The following is a 20,510-nucleotide window of genomic DNA, read 5'->3' on the forward strand; positions in this document are numbered from 1 at the left end:
ATTGTTTGTACAAAACGATTAGAAGTAGACTTAAACAGCAGTCATTTCTATGATGAAGTATGTCAGCTGTTTGACAGCAGCAGAGTCTTATAGGACTGCTGAAATCTTAGTTGATAAGTGCTGTTTATTAACCCAAATGAAGCACGCTTTTCATCATGGGGATAAATGTTTGTGTTTTAACAGAGGACTCACCTTTCAACCGGTATAATACTTTTACAAGTATTAAAAGTAATTACACCTCTTCTGAAGTTCTGGAAAGGTACACTGATCACCATGAAGATACTGAGCACCTATCAGATACCTGATACCCTGGCACTTAGTTCTTCACTGCAAGTTCATATTGTAACAGCGTCCATGGCAATCCAGTCAGGAACATGGCCTTACTGCAGCACACAGTTTAAGGTAAACTGAAATAGGTATCTCTCAGAACAACAGTAAAGAAACTGCAAAAAAATGCAGGGTTTAGATTACACTGAAGTTCAGCCTCTGTTCCTCTGTCATCCAGGAATTTAAGGTCTTGACCCTCTACAGATGGATAGCCATGCAGGGGTATGCATGGCTACAATTTTTTTCTGAAAAATCAGTCCTGCCTCACCTCCTCCCCTTTCATGTTCCTGCCTTCTTGCCATCTCCCCTATGATACATGGCCCAGGTGTTTATACATCCCCTTGCAGGGAACTGTATGAGATTAAGACATAAACTGCAATAATTAAACAAACCACTGATTTTTCATCCCAATCAATTTCTCTGATTCCCTGCTTGGCCAAACAGCACAGGGAAGAGGACACCATAAGGAAAGGTCTGTGTGGAAAGCAGAGGATGAGACAGATGGAATAGGAAACCCGTGGGAGTATTTTTTCAGTCATGGCCACTTTAGTGAATCACAGTTCTTGCCATAATCATTTCAGAACTCCCAAACCTTTAAAGCAAGTGGGGAACTCCCTTTAGGTCAGGCAACTACCAAGGCTGAAGTTTGACAGAGTGACAGATCGCAGTGAAGCACGCAGTTCTGACATTCCCTTTGGATGCTGTTTTTTCTTGTTACACACCCACGTTCTTCCAGTTCTCTCCCTGGTTCACTGGCTTTTACTGCTCTGAGCTGTGGCTAGCATATGTGCAAGCACAGTCACTAACCCACATTCTAAGTACACAAACAGCCTCTGCTTTCAGTTATCAGGCCCTTGTGACCTGCTACATCCTTCCACCTCTAATAAAGCAAAGCCTTTATGAGTGAGCGTGCCTTGTTTCGCCAGCTGCTGTTACAATCATCGCTCTTGTAGACAGTTACCACACTGGCAGATTGGGTGGTTCAGCTTACTTACTGCGGCAGGAGTAGCAATAGAACCAGCTCACTAACGCTGCTTCTGCCAAAATCTTTCAGTCTGTGTATGGAGTCCTCACCACAACAGTGTGTGGTTGCTACACTTTAGTAGCATGCCTAGCGCAGCATTCACTGCAAGAGAGAACTATTATCCTTTATTTCTTTAAAAACAATATACAAAGGACAGGTGAAAGGAGCAAGAAAATTTTAACGGCCTTGAAGAAGAAGAGGAGATACAAATGAAAGTACATGGTGATTCTCTATGATAATACTCATTTGTGTCCTCCAGCTTGTTTCTGAAGATGAAATTTTGACTATGCTGCAGTCAGTAGGAGCTTTGATACTGCCTTCAAGAGAGCTAAAATTTTACTTTTACACTCTGAATACTCTCCTTTGACAAGACAATAAGAAGTTCTTATTAAACTATGGTTGAACTTCACAAATCTCTTTGTTCTGTTCAGCTTAATTCACTCCTAAATCTACATTCTGGCTTTTAAAAGCAATGGCACAATTAAGTAGACAGTGAGAGAGTTAAAATATGATTTCTTGCTCACTCCTACACTCTCAGAACATCCACACAATTTCCATACAAAAGCCTAAAACTAAGTCCACTGAACTCTGTTGAAGAAATGCCAGTCAGGTCATGTGAATAATACGGAACAGCAAAAGATCCACACACAAAAATGTGGTCTCAGACCTCATATCAGAGCCATAGTCTTCGCCTCTGTCTACCGATCAGACAGAGGACAGATCTTTCCGTACGAGGCAATACAATGGCTTATCCACTAGAAGCCAGCGGTTTATCCCCTACAACTTCAAGCGCCCCACTCTGCATGCTGTGGCCAAACTCAGTTTTATTTCTGGTCTAAATCATAGCTTTAGGAAACCATGTATGTGTTCTGCTTTAAGAAAAAAGTCTAAATCATATGTTCCATCTCAGTGACATTTCAATTAAAACCACTCATTTTCTTGTCCAGGGAAAGCATGCAAAGAAACAGAAATACAAAGACAGACTCCTGTTACGTACACTATGGTGGCAGAGACAAAAAACTAACTTCCTGCAAAAAACAGGACTTCCTGCAAGCGTAGATACTGAAAACCAGATGTAAGAAGGTCAGCTGACATCCATTCAGACCCTTTAGCCTTAGTCTGGCTTCTCCCACCAAAGCTCAAATTAACGTGGGGAGGGTAGACAGGGATGAAACGGGTTGGTGACACAGGGCCTCAGCAACTGTCCTAAGCGGCTCAGGATTTCAGAGATGTTTTCCAAAGCAAAGATCTGTAAGGAGGCTATGGCATCTTCAGTTGGTACACTGCACCCTTTCTAACAAACACTGGTAATTCTCAACAGGGACATGGTGATTTTCAGTTACAAAAAATTACCCTAACTCCATTGTCCTGGTTTCAGCTGAGAGGATTGATTTTTCTTCGTAGTAGCTAGTGTGGGGATATGTTTTGGATTTGTGCTGGAGACAGCACTGATAATATAGAGATGTTTTTGTTCTATGGACCTGTTGTTGAGCAGTGTTTACGCGGGGCCAAGGCCTTTTCTGCTCCTCGCACTGCCCTGCCAGCGGGACGGCTGGGGGTGCACAAGGAGTTGGGAGGGGACATAGACAGTACAGGTGACCCAAACGAGCCAAAGGGGCTATTCCATACCATGTGACATCATGCTCAGCATAAAAGGGGGCTAGCCGGGGAGGGGCAGCAGCAGCTTCAGGACGCGTGGCTCGGGGACAGTCCGGTTTCGGGGCAGGTCTGAGTGTGCGGTCTGAGTTGTACGGTCCTCGGGTGAGAAACTGCATTCTGTATCACCAGTTTCGTATACTCTGTTAAGTACTGTTTTGTTTTGTTTTGTCTTGTCTTCCCCTCTCCCTTTGCAATCCTAGTAAACTGTCCTTATACCAACCCACCAGGTCTTGTCTTTTTCCTTCCCATTCTCCTCCCCATCCCACTGGGGGGGGGCGGGGGGAAGTGAACAAGCGGCTGCGTGGTGCTCAGCTGCCGGCTGGGGTAAAACCACGACATCCATGTTACTGAGAGACAAAATTTGCCTAAAACCATATGGGAGTCAGTAATTGAGGTCAAGCCTGACCTACACAGCCCCTCAACTTGACTGCCAATAACTCAAAACTGAGTGGAATTGCTATGGGCACTAAACACTCCAGTAGGAGGACAGTGAAGGTAGCTTCAGTATTAACAAAGGGGAGACAGGATTTATTTGTCTTTATAAAGCAGGGCTGATCAAGACAAGGCAAAATGTATAGTTCTTTACAAATGGAGGAACATGAAAAAAAAGCGTGATAATTTAATTACAAATATCTTTCAACTATTTATACCATAAATCTAAAACCTTGTCCTGAAATGGAGCTCCAGCAGCTGTAGGACCCAGCCTATTGACTTTAAGCCACAGCTCTGCATGGTTATCAGAAAAGCTAACTGTATGCAAAAACAGAAGAAATCTTTGTTTCACATGGTTTGGATCAATTCAATATGGCAGGTAAGGAGAGTGACAGCAACTACAGCTGATTATGGACGTTTTCTAACTCACACCAAGGAGACATAAAGTCAAGGTATTTGTACATGTATCTTCTGAAGAATACTAAAGATTTCACAGATCTGAGATGATGATTTTGTAGGTGAACAGTCTAATGTACTGGTAGCCTGCAACCTGGCAGGTCATATTGTGCTTCAGCAGCACCCAGCCGCAAGGCATAGCCTCTGCAGTTGGTGGTGGGGTCATAAGTGTCTAATTGTGTGATCTATGCTTTGAAAATTCAGAGAAATAAATCACCCACCATGTTGATTTAGGTGTTGGTCTTAACTTGCAGGACTAACCTGACTTGATAACTGAAGAGATTTTTCTCCAGAGAACCATTCTGACCACCACCCTGCAACTTTATCATGTTCAACCTTGTCATTTGGTCAAAATGACCTACTATTACGCACAGGGGGAAAAACAGATAATCTGATAAATATATGCACACACACCCCCATAAACCAGCCTAGAAACAGAATAGCTGGGGTAAGGTAATCATCAGCACTGCAGAGCTCTAAATCAGCAGTCTTGCAGGACTCATTTTGAGAAAAAAAAACTGTTTTCTTTGCCACCTGTGATACCTGGAATATAATGAAAGCAAGTAAATGAAGTCAGAGATGTGATATATCAAAACTTAATATTGGAAAGAACACTGAGGATAGTAACTACATCTCCTTTCCAATTCATGATACAACTGTTGCTGTAACAAGGACTGTTCACCTGGTGAGAGTATAGGACAGAAAAAATGTGCTGTCTTTTAATGGAGTTTAGCAGATAGTAAGTATCCAGGAGCATATTACCTGGATAGCTCTGCACAGACCATAATGCACCAGCACTACAGGAGCAATGCACTAGCAATATGCTATAGGGAACAACTGTGGAACTGCTGCCTTCCCCCTACACAACAAAGAATAACTTTCCAGTTTATGATTCTACTTTACCTTTCTAGTGAACTAAACTACTTTCAAAGTCTTTTCTATATACTGCTTAACCCACACTGTGCTTCAGAAGGCATTTAACACAGCGAACAAAACTTCTACTCAAACTGATCTGGAAGGAGGGGTTCGGGTGTTTTTTAAATTAGTCCCTGCGGTAAGCACTTTATAGGCAGAAGTACAGTATTTGATTACTGTTTACAGTTTGTGGTCAGAGCAACTCTCCTCCAGCACTAGCTCTGAGATCAGGTTTTTGCATTCCCCTAAATCATTTTGCACTATGCAGTGCTCTGCTTCCAACCATGCACAAAAACCTCCTGTGACAGAGCTATAGAAATGAGACCTTAACATGTATAGAAAGAGGAAAACTTCCTTCACTGTAAGCTAAGGATCTCGCTTTTCAAACTAAGTTGCCCATAGCAGTGGCCAGTAAATACCCAATACTACAGAACGAAGGTAACAAAAACCGTTATTCATACAATATGCAAAAATGACCAGGAGGGACGGTTAAGATGGGTTCTTTCCCAACCGTTATAGCAAGCTGTTTACTCTGATGCAAAATAATTGAGCACTCCTTGTGGTCTGTGCAGCCATAGCTGCCAGCAAACACAGAAAACAGAGCTGACAATCTCTGGAAGGTGCCATTTGAAGGACTCTGCTTTGAACTACAGAGGTTTGCAACAGCCTGGCACTGCTCAGTTTAGCTCTAACTAAAAGTCAATTGTTGATTTTAATCAAAAATTGACTGTAAAGCTGGCACAGTTTGAAGGTGGGAGTTGTCAAGGTGGCTAAGCTTCCTCCTACAAAACAAGTTTGTACAGCATGTTTCCCACACTATTATTACTCCAACAATTTCTGACCAAGAAAAAAAGAAAACCCAACAGCTTCCTGTTTATACTTGTACACTTGTGTGTAGCACATGCTGTGACTCAAAAGGAAGGTCTCCATCTGTCTTAGGACCTGACCAGAGCAACACCATTAGAAACTTATTTGCTAGTGTAACTAAAATGTCAGTAGGGAGGTTCTATGGTGATTTAATGAACCCTGGAAACTTTAAGGCCACTTTCCACCATACCTCATCCCTTGGTCTCACATCTCCTACAGCACAAGTGGACAGGAGAGCTTTAGAGTGAACTGCTAAAAGGCACCCGAGTCCTGGCACTTTTTGCTAAGAGAGTATAGATGCTGGGGAACATGTTGCAGGAGAGGCTCTCTTATCAAAGAAACATTCAAACCAACAGGTGGTTGCAGCAGTGGGGGAATTCACAGCATCTTCACTGTATCACTAATACATCCATATAACCCATACACCAGTAAGATTCCTATTCCCTCAAAATAAGATTTTTGTAAGACTCACAGACTCACATAACCCTTAAGACATCAGAAGCAAAGGTTGGTTCAAAGTAATTACAGAAAAAAAAACCCACAAAAAACCACTAAACAAAAAAACCAAACCTAGATCACTGAAGAGAGAAAACAGGCTTTGTGAGATCAGAAGCAGGAAAGCCACCAAAATGTGTGGGGAAGTCATTGAAGTAAACAGCCCTGCACTATCTGCACTGAGACTCTGATTCTTCTTTTAACAGCTCACTCCCAGTTTCAGAATCTGAATATATGGCACTTCATATCCTGCTTCTGCACAACTGACTTGAAAGTATTCCCAGGAGGGCTGCAAGATACAAGTTTTGCAGATAATTTGGAGAACTTTACAAAAATCATAATTTGTACATTCAAGTTAATGGTACTTAACTGAAGAAAAACACCACCAAAGAATATCCTCCCAAAACATGACGTCGTTTGGTCATAGCGATTAGCATCTGAGGTTTCTACCCTACCCCAGCCATTTCCTCACTTTTGCAGAGTCTTCCAAATAGGAAGCACTTGGATCAACAATATGCTTTTCACCCATTCATCCAGACCGTGGCCTAGATGCCATACTCTGTCTTACATCTGAGAGTATCTGCTCTACTGCTCAATATCTCCGTGTCCAGGTTCTGTACCTCGTTCCCTCTCCTATTTCCTGTCAGAAACAGACATCCTGCAACAGCCAGAAGATAATGGCATCGAGATTTATTTTTTTCACTACATATTTAGCACTCCTACTACATGGCTTTATTATATTTATTTTAATATTTTAATTTATCCATTGACTTTTACAGAATCTTCAACAACACAGAATGCTGATTGTGTTCTCACAAATTTTAGCATGCGCAATTTATTTATTAATTGACATTAAGCCAAAGCAGCCTTAGATCTACTGCCCTTTAGAATGCTTTCATCATGCTAGTTGCTACATAAATAAATGGTTAGGAAATTGCATTGCTACCTTGCTATTCTTTATCCCATTTCAATCACATCTTTTGCCTCCCATGCATTCCATACATTATGGTTTTAATCCAGTCCCAAATTATTTGAGTAACCCAGCTGTATCACACACAATATCTACTATTAGAGACGCAGATGCCATCATAATTTTTGAGGCAGCAATCACCACAGATCCCAAGAGTACTCCCAAATAATAATACACCTACTCTCTGAAAAGTATGCCACCCAGGTGACCGACAAGACTGAATCCCTGTCCTAACACAGCGGGGACAGAAGTCTCAAGTTTTCTTTAGAAAAATGAGTAAGAACACAGGATGAAAAGCCACACAACCAGGTTTCTAAGCAAGCATTTTTTTTGAGGAAGTCATTGTCTTGCAGACCAGTACTCTGGCTCCAGCAAGACTTGAAACTTAGATTGTAGATATTTCTTCAGGAACCACCAATAATACCTAAGGAATACCAAGGTGCAAATCACTGGAGCTGCATCTGCAGATGCCATGATTACAACAAAGCAAATTGGATGGTAGTTAATAGACAGCTTCGCCCATACGCTGAAAACATGCATCTCAGCAATGCTGTAAGATCAAAGATTCAGAAATGCTTTCCCCTATTATTTTCTCTATAAGGAATTTCTATCCCTCCTAGTCTTCTCTTTGTTCCAAAATGTCCTCTTCATTTTCCTTGTGCTTTTTTGCTTTCTCCTCTTCTTCACTCTTCTACTTAGTGTTTTGCACAGTCATGTCCAGGAAATGCAAATGGCTTTGGTTTAAGTGCCAGCTAAAGAGCAATTTAGAAGACTGAGAGCAGGCACCAAAGCAAAGGCTGCTGGCTACATCCCATTTTGTCTCTAGAGTTTCTAACCCTACGTTCAACTATGGAAAACAATCAGGCAAATATACAAAGATGGTGTAACCCACCTACATTTGCTGCTTTTTATATCATCATGTGCAGACATGTTCAATTAAGTTATTGCATGTGTGTGGGACTGCATGCAATTAAAGAAGTATTCTTCTTGCGCACTTGCTGCTTTAAGAACAGGACAACATACTACAAGTTATACAGCCTGTAAGGCCAGAGTCTATCACTCAATTCTTCACTTGCTTGTTCTGAAACAAAACAAGATTAGCTCCATTTAAGTCAGAGTCAGACTGATGCAGCAAACCTGGGAATTCAAGATAAAATCCACTACTCTGATTCATTCTTTAATACACCTGCTTAAGCTGGCATGAAAAGTATGGTATAAGTAATATATAGAGAACATGATGACTATAAAGGAACATGATAAATATAGAAAAAAAACCTTCAAATACTGACTACACCAGTTATAATTACAATGGAATAATCTACTACTGCCAGGAAATCAAGATTTTCCAAAATCTGCTAAGCATCATCACTCTTCTGTTTCTTTCAGCTCCATCTTCTTTATTTTAAAAGAGATATGAACACTGGAACTATATTTTCCACTACTAAAAAAAAAAAAAAACAACCAAAACCCAACTAGTCAAAGCAACAGGCGAAACTGAAATGTTCGGAATATGGAAAAATAAAGACCTAAGTTGCAATGCAAGCATACATTTAGATTCAAATATATTTCAGTCACTGAATTGAACAGAAGGACTTAAGTTAAACTCACAACAGTAAAATGGTCATGCTGATATATTTCAACGTAACATAACAGATAACTTTCGGAAGTCCATCCAGACCTCTCTAAAGGCTTAACTGAGATTTACTTTATTATAAACATACTGATAAGTCTTGAGAACATAATAAAAATTTAGGGGTGCTTCTGAAATTGTGTAGGCCCCATGTAAACTGTAGTATTCAAAAGTCCAATGTAATTTAGTAAAGCAGATTACATCTACAGAGAGTTACGTAGATGTAATATATAGCTGTTTTGCCCTAGAGACATGTAACAGGTTCCCTTCATATTCTATACATTTCCTTCAAAGCTTGTACATTTGACGTAACTTCCAGGTCTTCCAGAGACACACCTGTGGAAACAGAATATAACCCTTAATTTCTAATACACAGGTACCTATCCAACATCCTTAAGAGAAATCACATAATACCCTGCAAAACTCCACAGAACAGAGGCCATCTATGGTACACTGGACACACAAAACTTTTGCTTGTTGACAGAGGTCTTTGGATATATTGACTCATATTTCATCTGTGTAGCAGAGATACTGTATCCAGACTGTGAAACTGCATACTCTGTACCTGAACTGTGCCTTGCACAAAAGGGATTTCAACATACAGTTGCTAAAGGGTAAGGGGTAACCTTATATGCTCGCTTCTGATCTGTCACATCCCTTTGTCATTAAGACTGTTAGATAATTGCATTTTATTCCAGTATCAGGCAGATGTTACAGAACAGCTTTACTGAAAAAACGCAGGAAACATTATGTAAAATATTATGCTTCTTGTCTGCTTAAGAATTCATAATTTTTTGGTTTCTAAGACATTATAAGATGAACACAATTAGTCTAGGGTACAGATGGTGCACTGCTGTACTACTGTTCATATGAGCATTAAAAGATGAGACTTTGCTGGAACAGATTCCAAGAGTGCAGGCAGCAACCCAAACAAGTGAATTGGTTCAGCTGCACTTTTTTTGTGTGAAGGTATAATAAAATGGACTGAGGAAAGGGGACTGCTATGGGGAATACAAGGAATCAACTCATTCTTTCATGCCTCAGTATCCCTGAAAATGAAAACAATCCCTGCTGTTACCCTACTGTCTATTTTGAGTTGAAACACTAGCACAGAATGAGCTTCAGAAATAAAATTTCAGTATAAAGACATTCTCATCTAAGCTATACTTGCTCTAAGCAGACTAAGAACTGAGGCATGCTTTGCTTCCCCAAGATGGAGGTAAAAAGTAGCACAGAATAGCACAAAATTATCCTGTAAAGACTTAAATTTACCTCACAATCAAATTGACAGCTTCTTAAAGTAAAGCAGCAAATTTTTTTTGTGGGTAAACATGTACTCACGTAAGTTCAAATTTCAAATATAGTCTGCAAAAACTGACATGGAAACTGAGTGTCAGCCCTTCTCTGCTATTGTACCCACATGCATTCACTCATGTTTACAGACCTGAAACATCTATCTGCTAGTAGTGCAGTACATTAGTTCCAGAAGAAAACTATGATGATGACCCTGTGGAGGATCAGTAGTAATAGTCCCTTTTAACTATTTTTGTTCAAGGAAGAAACCACCTCTGGAAATACTGTCCCTGTCAATCTTGAGATGCAATGGGATGTTAAAAGGGCTCCTGACTTACGAAGCTTCAAGAGCCAACTCTTTGTAAGGATTTAACATTTCAGAAAATGGACTAGCAATTGCTCCTTTCTATAATATTGTACTAAACCAGCCTAGTCATGGTAATTCTATCTCCTTTCTACTTAAGTGGTAAGAGAGTAGTCTGGAGGGCCAACAAAGATATGGCCTTTCAACATGAAAAATCATGGCAAAAATATACTTTCAGCTGATCTGATTTTTTGGTGTGCTTCCCATCAAGTGTTTTTGAAAATAAATTTTGGAATTTAAGAGTCCTAGACATGTTTGAAAAATAACTTTCACATCACATGAACCCCTGTATATTCCTTCCTTTAGTTTAACTAATAAAACAAGACTGACCTGTCTAAAGAGCAGCTTAGGTTTGATCATTAAAAACAGTACAGATTGTGCTGAATTTAATACTAATGTCTGATATTGTTACTGCAGAAATATAAACACAGCATTCAGGACATAATTGGAACCCACAATTTAGAAGTGACAGGGCAATATGAATAACGCAATACTGCAATATCTATCATCTTAATTTACTGCACTGCTGAGCAAAAGCCTAGATTAAGAGCAATTAATGGCCCAGCCTTAGAAATGTAATAATTACAAATAATAACGAGCAACTCCACCTTTCTGGCCCAAATGTCAGATTATATAACATAATAAACAATCACATATATTAAATAAGTGCATGAAAAAAGTTCTTAAGCAACTGCAGCAACTCTGAGTTATCTATCAGTAGCTTATTAAGTAGGAAACCTGGAGAAGGGCGAGTAAGGCAACTGTGCCTCTGGACATTGCCTAAACTGGGCTAAATTCTGAAAGGGCTTAGGACTGAACAAATTTTGACTGTATAATTTACAGGGACAACACAATTCCAGCCAGGGAGACAATTTCATAGTGAGCACAGCCTGATTACCTAGGCCATCTGAGCTAGCCAGCACTGACACTTCATCACTGCACACCCAGGACACAGAAACGTGTTGGCTTTGTGGTTACCAGCCCAGACCAGTCCTCAAAGTGTTGCTACACTATGCTTCTCAGAGCACGAAAACTGGGGAGCCCTTCTGGCCCTTTTGGGGCACTCTACTCCAGCAGTACGCTCAGGCTAATCAGTGCTCCCATACCGCAGAACACTGGTGGCTCTGGCATAGATAAACACAGTAGTCCAGCAGGAGTAAGTGCCACTGCCATGACTGACAACATGGCAAAAGTTAAAGCTTTCAGGTAAGCTGTGTGGGTTATTGTCATAGCAAAGTACATAAACTCCAGGAATTTATTTCTTCTGGAATGAGGTATAGGGTAGTAGTAAGATACAGAGGAGTTACAGTTAGAACCTTCAGGAAGGGAATCATCTGTTCAAATGTAGGTAGTTCCATTGCAGATTTTGGCACATTTGGTTCTTTTCTAGACTCCCACCGTAGTTAATGACCAGAAATGCATTTCAGTGATATGACTCATCTCATCCTAGATACGTAAAATACATTAGATGCATCAAACTTAAAAATGGTCATCTGTCTCCTTTGACAATAAAGGTAGTCTAAGGTAGTGAGCCCAGTGCAAGTCTTACAGTGTAAGCTGGAAGTTGCAGATCCCATCCTTAACATCCCGTCACGTCATCACTAGCACATCATTAGATTATGGGTATGCTCCTTTGCCTATTTTTCTTCTACTTTCTTAGTAGAAGCACCATAATGCTTATATGTAAAACACAGTTTCATTGATACACCCAAGGAAAGCACTGTGTGATTCTCTGATGCAAGCTATTTTTAGAAATGAATAATTATCATGTAAATATTGTATTGGGTCTTCACGAAAAAGACAGAGTAATACTTCTCTATTGAATTTTCATACAGCAGTGTACAAGTGTTTCCCATGGCAGATTATATTACTGCAATAGATTATGAGACCTAATATTCTCATATATAGATGACTTATGGTTTTAATGCAGCCACTGGTGTCCTCACGCACAACGCACTGAAACTTCAAGGTTACTCTTTCCAGACTTAGTCCTCTTTAACACAAGGCAATTCTATTGACTCAAATTGACTACTAAATTCAAATGGTCTTACGTGGCCTCCACCCATACCCTTACAAATACAGTCTCCTTCCAGTCACCTTATTTTATTTTTGTTGTATTGAATAGGTTGCCATGAGGCACTGGGCATTACATTCAAAGGCTGTAACCAGTTGAATTCAGACTCTCAAAGCTAAATATCTAATAAATCATATGCAGTCCCTATTATCATATGAAGCCTTCTACTACAGCATAAATTAATCCCTTATACCTATGTTGCTTTCTTTTAGAAGACCTCAAGCTATGACCATCTTTTAATCCTAACTAGTTCCTAGATGAGAACAGTGTGATGCCAGACTTCGGAAAATAGAAGCTGTATGGGTGATGACTGGCACAGCTCTCTCTCCAGGTGTTTATTTATATGGTAAATTCTCTTTTGTTACCAAGTTAGTTTACAGTACAATGCAGAAGACACTACCTGGAAAACAGGGTATCAGTTAATGAGGTCATCAAAGCAGACTCTCATCCATCATCCCATCTGGATTTTGCAGCCTGTCTCAATGGAAAGCAGCCAGCCTTGAAAATTTTGGAGTCTGGCTCTGCAGCAAACCTGTCTGAGTGGGAGTGCTGGGTTACACAGGCTTTTCCTAGCTCACGCTCCAGTTTTACTAGCAAGAGATGGATCATTAATAACATTAGTTGCAATTCAGCCTAAAAAAAGTGACCTGGAACTTGCATTTAAATGATTGTATTTTGTAAAGCAGCACACAGCAGGTCTCAAGATTGTCTAAAGCAAAAAGTAGAAGCAAAGTTCTGTTTCTTCCAAATTCCTCATAAAAGAGAGAGAAAAAGCTGCCTAGATAGGCAGTCAGGAAGGAATGCAAAATTCCCAAGGATTTTGCAAATAAAAAACTTTTGCTAATTTTTCTGCTCTCAGTACACTAAGGGAGTTAAATCATGCATCCTCTGTGCTGTGCACTACAGAGATCAGCCATGTTGTTTAGCAGGTCATTCTGTTCTTTTCCTCCATCACCAGAGACAAGAAGCTGCAGCAGAGGGCTTTTCAGCCTAAGAATTTTTGTTGCAAGACAAGGTCTCTCTATTAAAGTTATTGTCAAATCAAGATTTTGTTCAGGGATTATAGTGGAATGCCATCTATGTGCTTTACATTACATTTTAGGACTCTTTATCCCCTACATACCCCTGGAAGCACACTGCCCGTGCAATCAGCCACATTTGATGACACTGTAGAAACCAGTAAATTGCTACCACAAAGCACTAGAAAAAGGAGGTGCGAATCCTACGCTGGCAAACATAATGAGCTGTACAACCCAAGAGGAATTTTCCTTCTTTATAATTCTTTAAAGGCCATTAATATAATCAAGTTGTCTTTATCAGTATAATAAACAAAAAGAAATCAGATTAGAAAAGCTACTTTATTTTAATAGTGAAAGGCCTGGTTTTCAAATGGCCGCTTCTCCCTGCTCTAAGATATAACCACAAAATTCTTATCAAAACCAATCTCACTCTCTTCTGTAAAATACTGTCTCCTCAATAAAATAAAAGCAGATGAAAGCAAAAAACATGAGAGCAAGCCATTTGTCCAAGGTCACATAGCAGGCCAATAGCAGACCAAGGAAGAAAACCACAGTTGCCTCATTCGGAGTTGCCATCTGTTTGTAAAGCTAGACTCCAAACACATTCTTGAAGCAGGCTTTGGCACCTCTGTTTAACTCAGCTTGAACCTGCTTGATGAAACAACCTGTGTCCCAATTTCCACTGGATAGCAGAGTCCTCTGTATCTAGTAGATTCACACTGGAAATTAAGTAAGTCTGGACTTTGAGATGTCAGAAAAATGGGTAGCACAAATTTGGTATCTTCTTATGCCTCAGAAAGTTTCTACTCTGACGTAGTAGGAAATTGCACTACTCAGAGTCTCAATGTCATTAAACTAGAATAGGCATGGTCATGATTATTAAACTAGCATGTTCAAGCTGCAAGCAGAGCAGGAAATAGAAGTGGAAGATGCCAGCTCAAGCTATTGGAAAAGTATGGACATGACTCCTTAGAATTTTTGGGACAGATGGAAGAGCAGAGGATGAATTTACTTTACTTTATGAGTTCACCTTTGTCTCCTGCATGTAGTCGAGTCTTTCATCTAACTGCTGGATACTCACCTCTTCTTCACTATCTTCTTAGCTCTGGAAACTGTACCACTTTTCAAAGGAATAGCAATATTTTAGACTGAAGACCTTTGTAAGGCATTGCCTAAGGGTGCTGTCTGAAAACATTAAGTTCTGAGGAGGAAAAAGAAAAATGGTATCAAGGGGCAAACTTAGTTGATGAGAGAAAATGCAAAACCTCTTGAGGTTCTGAGGCCCAGCATCTTCCCCCACATCTAGCACATGTGTCCATCAGTCTATGATCAATGGAAAACAGTTGCTTATGCACCCTGAGACACCTAGAGTAAAGGCTTCTATATGAACTTATTCAGGTGATTTCTGTACACCTCCAACTTGTGTATGGGTTCGGACTCTACCTCAGTGAATCGTATTCTGGAACCAAGTGCTTTGGATCAGGGGAACAAAATGCATTGCCTCCAAACTGAATTATCACTATCCCACTGAAGGAAAAAATCAGGCCTCCATTTGCTAATAACACTTCTGGTGCTGACAACTACAACAAAATTAAGGAAAAAATACTTTAATTCAGGAAATTACTTAGTTCAAGACCCCATTAGAAAGATCATCCATTATATTTATAAAGATATTACTTATAAGGGTATATATTACTTACAAGGACATTCCTTGCAAGACATTAAACTCCTTAGAAACAGCTAACTATTGATCTCCTCTGCTCAAGATCCAAAGGTCTATGTGAGTATTCCATCCCAACTCTCTTTACAGAGAAGCAAAGACTCAATCCTTCAGCCCAAATTCTGTCCAGAAAAAAGAATGTCAGTGCTAAGCTGTTGAGAGTTCTCTTTTCTCCTTATCCCATGTTGGCAGAGAATAGGTGCATCATAACATTATTAGTTGGTTGGTAGGCAACAGCAGTTGTCAACACCCTTCCTGTGGAGCATTTTAAATTAAGCTACAGGGAAAAAAATTCAGAAACAAACAACAAACCATTCACCAAGTTCACGAATGGACTCTCTTTGTGGATGAAATAACATTTCTACAAAGTAAAGGTGGCCCAAAACAAGGAGACAAGATGAGTAGAAAAAGCCATAAAGCCAGAACCACACTTTCCATCCACTTCTCAAAATAATCTTTAATTTTTAAAAAATTGGAAATAACACAAGGAAAACCTCACCCTTTTAGCACCACAGAAATTTGATGCAGGTTACCAGGAATTTACTTCTCTTCATCACCTTGCCAAGACACAAGAGTTTGTAGACAGAAAATGTGTTGTTAGTAATCAGAATCGTGCAAGTACTTTTTTTCCTTTGATGTGGACGGCCCAGCTGACAGGGCAAGGATTTTTTAACAGCAGTTCCAAATTGGTCAATCCAGCCTACAGCTGTCCTGGTTGCCTGGGACTTAAATACTGGTAAAAAATAAAGGCATCTTTCTAGCAGTCACAGCAAAGGAAGAAATAAGTAAAGGAGAAGAGATATAAATACCAATACTGCTCTCTCTTCTCACCTCTCAGACAATGTACTTACTGGGTTGTCCTTTTGCCTGTCATCACTAACAGAATATCACTAAGTGGGAACTGTCTGTCAAAAATTGCTCCTATTCAGCTTCATTCCTAAGAGTTACGAAAGACTTTGGACTGTGGTGGAATTCCAGACCCACACAAATCCTATCCTACCAAATGAGCCATCTGCAGTGCAAACCCAAACCCTGCTCCGTTTACACCAGGGTCAATCCAGTCTGAAAAAAGATCATACTCCATTCTTGTTATAAGAACACTTCAGCAGTCTAGAACATTACTACATACAGCACTAGGTTAAACTGAAACCTGTTCTGAGCTCAGACACGTATTAAAAGAATCTCTTATTTCATAAAATTAATTATATCCCATTTTACCTCCTCTTCTAATGGATGAATTGTGAACAGAAAAATAGGTGTGGTACTAACTGCACAGTAGCAGACAAGGCTTTTATTTCAAATAGAGGCTTTCAGGCCCAGAAGTGCCTGTTTCAATTAAAAAATGCAGGACAACCAGAATTATTTTAGATTTTAAGCAATGGCATAAGAAGCAAGGACTGTAGTGTGGAGACTTTCTGCTCTTCTCCACCAGAAAGCTGGTCTGTTACTTTCTCAACTGTATCTACTGAATTAAAGTAATTCTCTTCCCTGGTCCTTAAACTATGATGGTATAAAGAATGATGCCACTGCTGCAAGAGTTTTTCTTACAGAACATTTCTAGTTTATTATTTTGACTTGATGTAGCATCATAGGTAATCAAAACTGGCACACCTGCCAAAACATCTCAGTTTTAGGTGTATCTCAGGGGTTTGCATTCTAACATCTTGTGGTTTGGGACCTGCAAGAGAAATTTCAGTTGCTTCACCTTTTCAGTACAGAGGTGTCGCAAAACAGATAAATCCTGCTGCATAAACAGCAGCCCAAGGGCATATTCATAACAAAAACGTTTAGCCCCTTCAGTATGTTGTTACATGGTAGGTGTGTGTTTTACATCTGACAATAAAATCCTGTTATTGTTTTGAATTCCTCTCTCTCCTCATTAGTGCTAAGATTTTGCTATATATCGCTACAAAAGCAACAGAGGCATTTAGGAAAGAAGCTTTAGGAGAGTTTGCATCTCTCAGGGTGTCCAGGTCAGGTTATTTGTCAGTCAGTAGGACTACTGGACTAAAAGGGGACTCATTCACTGAGCCCAGTTTTAGTTTTGCCAGGAAATCATCAATCTCTCCAGAATCTTGCTAATCTGTTAGAAATAGGTAGGGGTTTGGGGCCCACAGCTGCTTTCTGCAATGCTGATACAAATCCATACAGCTAATCTGAATTACGGTTCACAGAAGGTGACTGCTAGGCCTCTGGAGTGAGGCTGTAGCTGTCTGGTCAGTGTCAATCACTGTGCAATTGGGATGAGTAAGTTTATAGCACTGCAGGCTGTTGTAGCAGTTTACCACAGTATCTCTCTTTGCCTAACAGGCAAGTGTACATACAGAAACCCAACCACCTACACTTTTTATTCTGTCAAGGGTTTTAAAGCTGTCGCTCCTATAGGCTTTGAAATAAGCTTTACAGTGAAGTGGTTCATAGTTTCAGCACATCAAAAGTTACTGTGTTCAGATGCTGTCCAAAACACTGATCTGTCATGCACGAGCCTGCTCAGCTGCCTGTTGTGTGTGCTGAGTAATTTCAAAATAAGCATCGGTGCCAAAAGCCTAGACCACTTACTACCTGCACTACATTAAAAGGCACATGTGCCAATTCACTCATTCCAGAAGCTGTCCCTCCCATATAGTCCAAACAATTTCTTATTGAGCAAAGACTGAGAAAGGGCTTAGGAAACCCACCTAGCTCTTCTACAGATGGACTTCTGCAAAATCCTAAGTAGCAAAACGCACAGTACAAACAGTTTTTCACTCTGGAGTCACAATCTGCACAGCAAATGAACTGAGTATCACTGGATTCATTGGGGTTTTTCAAGCAGGATATCTGAACTCTTTCTGATGTAGTGTTAAGTGTGAGAATGGATGATACCACAAACACTCCTATGCACACAGCACACAGGGAACAGATACAGTCATATTTTCATGGAGCAATACAAGCTGTTCCCAACTTGGAATCTGCCCCGCTGCAGGAACCTATGTGATCATACATTCCTGTCATGACTTAAGAGAACCTTCGACAACAACTTTGTTACTTGATAATCCATCAACCACAGAAAGAAGTCTCTGTGACCATTTAACATTTAATCCTTTAGCCAAGATAATTAGCAAGGCAGGTTGTTAGAACTGGTATTGACCATTTGCATGATGTGACCATCTCCCCAGTGGAAACAAAGCTAATCTGAAACACTAACATTTACCTGGGGGGGGGGGAAACAAAACAAAACCACACCCAACAAATAAGCAGAAGCTGACATGGTTATTACTCCTGTTGTCAAATCAAGTCAATGTCAATACTCTCTGTCCTCACCTTATTTCATATGTGTTCACAAAAAGTTCACTGCAACTACACTTGACAATAATGCTTAATTTCAAAGACATACAATCTATGTGTGTTACTAACTTTTAACAACTTTTTAAGGGAAAATATATAATTATATCTCTATCACACTTCTCAGACAATTTCCTACTACACAATCCAACTGTTTTGCTTCCCACAATAACTTTCCAAACCATCATCCAGCTTCAATGATGTCTGAAACAGCAGTTCAAACCTCAAAAATACTGTCCCCCAGAGTTCACAAAATCAGCAGCTGGACAGGGATAAAAACAAACCTACTGCCCTCACTAAGGAAAAAACTAATCATTCAGCAGATGTGGAGTTGAAAATTATTTACAGTACGTCCTCTGTCTTACCTTCTGAAAGCTTTGACAGAACATGAGGAGAAGGAGTTGGAGAACTGAGTGAAAGGAGGTCAGAAACCAGGCTTCATTAGTTAATGAAATAAAATTTTAAAAATTATAAACACACCTGCCACATATAGTTAAGTCTTCACCTCACCATGTCTGGGCAATTCTGCAACACTACTCAGTTAGCAGTCTTCCTACAGTCATACTGCATTTTTCAAGACATTTCTCACAAGCAAACTGCCATGCTGAAATAAAAAGGATTTGTCAGCAACACAAAGAAATTTTCATTACATCAGAACAGTAGTTGCCCTCCACACTCAATATAAGTTACTAGAATTACTCTGTTATTTGTTATTATGAGGATGATACAGGATAGCCTACAGAATCACTGTATGCATATATTGCAAAGTAGAATAATATTAATGCCCATTCGTAGCCTCTAAAACTCACACAGGCTAACATACAACACAGACTGATTTTTATCTGGCATCAGCTCTGTAAGAGAGAGGTCTGTAGCACATAGTAGTCAGAAATCTCAGGTTAAATTGGTAAGGTTCTTAGTTTTTTTATTAGTTTGGTTTTAAATGGTTTTGCTTTGTTCTACATTCTGCAGCCAGTCTCAGGACCAAGTCCGAGAAATGAGGACCTGAGACACTTTGCAATATGGCTAATGCTTCCCTCTGCCACAAAATGGGACTTGTGGATGTGACAGAGAGACAAGATCATATAACTACTTCAGGTTGCCTTCTACACAGCACAGGCTTCTAAACTCAGAATATCAGGTTTCCAGTGTCCTACTGTCACATCTGCTTGTCAAGAGGTCTGAAGGCAAAAAGACCTGATCCAAATTATTGGCATCACGCTAAAAGCTAAGATTTTTTTTTTTTCCCCTCAGAGGCCTTCCCATGGGAAATCAGCAAGATCAGATCATCCAAGCCTAAATATACCATCTCAGGCAATCTGAAGGCTGCCTGCTGATGAAAGCAGGTCCTGCTCCCATGCTCATAGCCATGTTCTGGTTGTCCCTATGTGCTCACACCAGCTCTACTCTGATTAGCCAGTTCAAGGTAGAAATGCAGACAAAAAAAATGGCCTCCCCACCCCCCCTCAGAGAAAGGGAAGGGGATCAGCTTTTCAGTCACAGTAGTTTCCCAAGCTGAAAAAGTCCTAAGGCCAAACAGGAGAGAAACAGGACTAGCTCTTTGGGTAGGAGCTAACTATTAGATCAGTCTGGCTGTGTGTGGTAAACTTCACCCTAAGCTCCACATCATCTGTGCCCTATTAGAGCCTTGCTCCCAAGAGTAATTTGACTGACAAGGATCTGAAAAAAACACGTGAAACATTTCCTCAGCAGTTGGGGGTAAACAAGTTGGCTGGGTGGAGCTTTCCCTATTATGTTTATTGGATTCTGTGATTCAGGCCTAAGGGTTTTTGACATCTGAGAGGAGAAATACAGTGATGTTTGCACTCTTCCCAGAAAGAAAGACACACAGCTCAGCAGGAACGCCAAGTGAGTCTCTCTCCTGGAATCTAGTCCGGCACTTTGGTTTCTTATTTTACCACACAAACACACAATTTTAAC

The 20,510-nt window shown here is 40.1% G+C and overlaps 1 protein-coding gene and 1 long non-coding RNA gene across 4 annotated transcripts in view; one reads left to right on the plus strand and one right to left on the minus strand.

The window, feature by feature from the left end:
* Positions 1-20,510, plus strand: part of LOC142599434 (uncharacterized) — a 209,675-nt gene that overhangs the window by 88,033 nt on the left and 101,132 nt on the right. The window lies entirely within an intron of this gene.
* MOB3B (MOB kinase activator 3B) overlaps positions 1-20,510 on the minus strand; it is a 97,527-nt gene that overhangs the window by 65,574 nt on the left and 11,443 nt on the right. For 2 of the 3 annotated variants that reach the window (XM_075740479.1, XM_075740477.1), the window contains exon 2: positions 4,343-4,441. The exons of the other annotated variant lie outside the window; for it this stretch is intronic. The gene's annotated coding sequence lies outside the window, so the exon portion shown is untranslated. The remainder of the gene's footprint in view (positions 1-4,342; positions 4,442-20,510) is intronic. 3 annotated transcript variants of the gene reach the window in all.

The sequence above is a fragment of the Balearica regulorum genome, chromosome Z (assembly GCF_011004875.1).
Source record: "Balearica regulorum gibbericeps isolate bBalReg1 chromosome Z, bBalReg1.pri, whole genome shotgun sequence".
NCBI lineage: Eukaryota > Metazoa > Chordata > Aves > Gruiformes > Gruidae > Balearica > Balearica regulorum.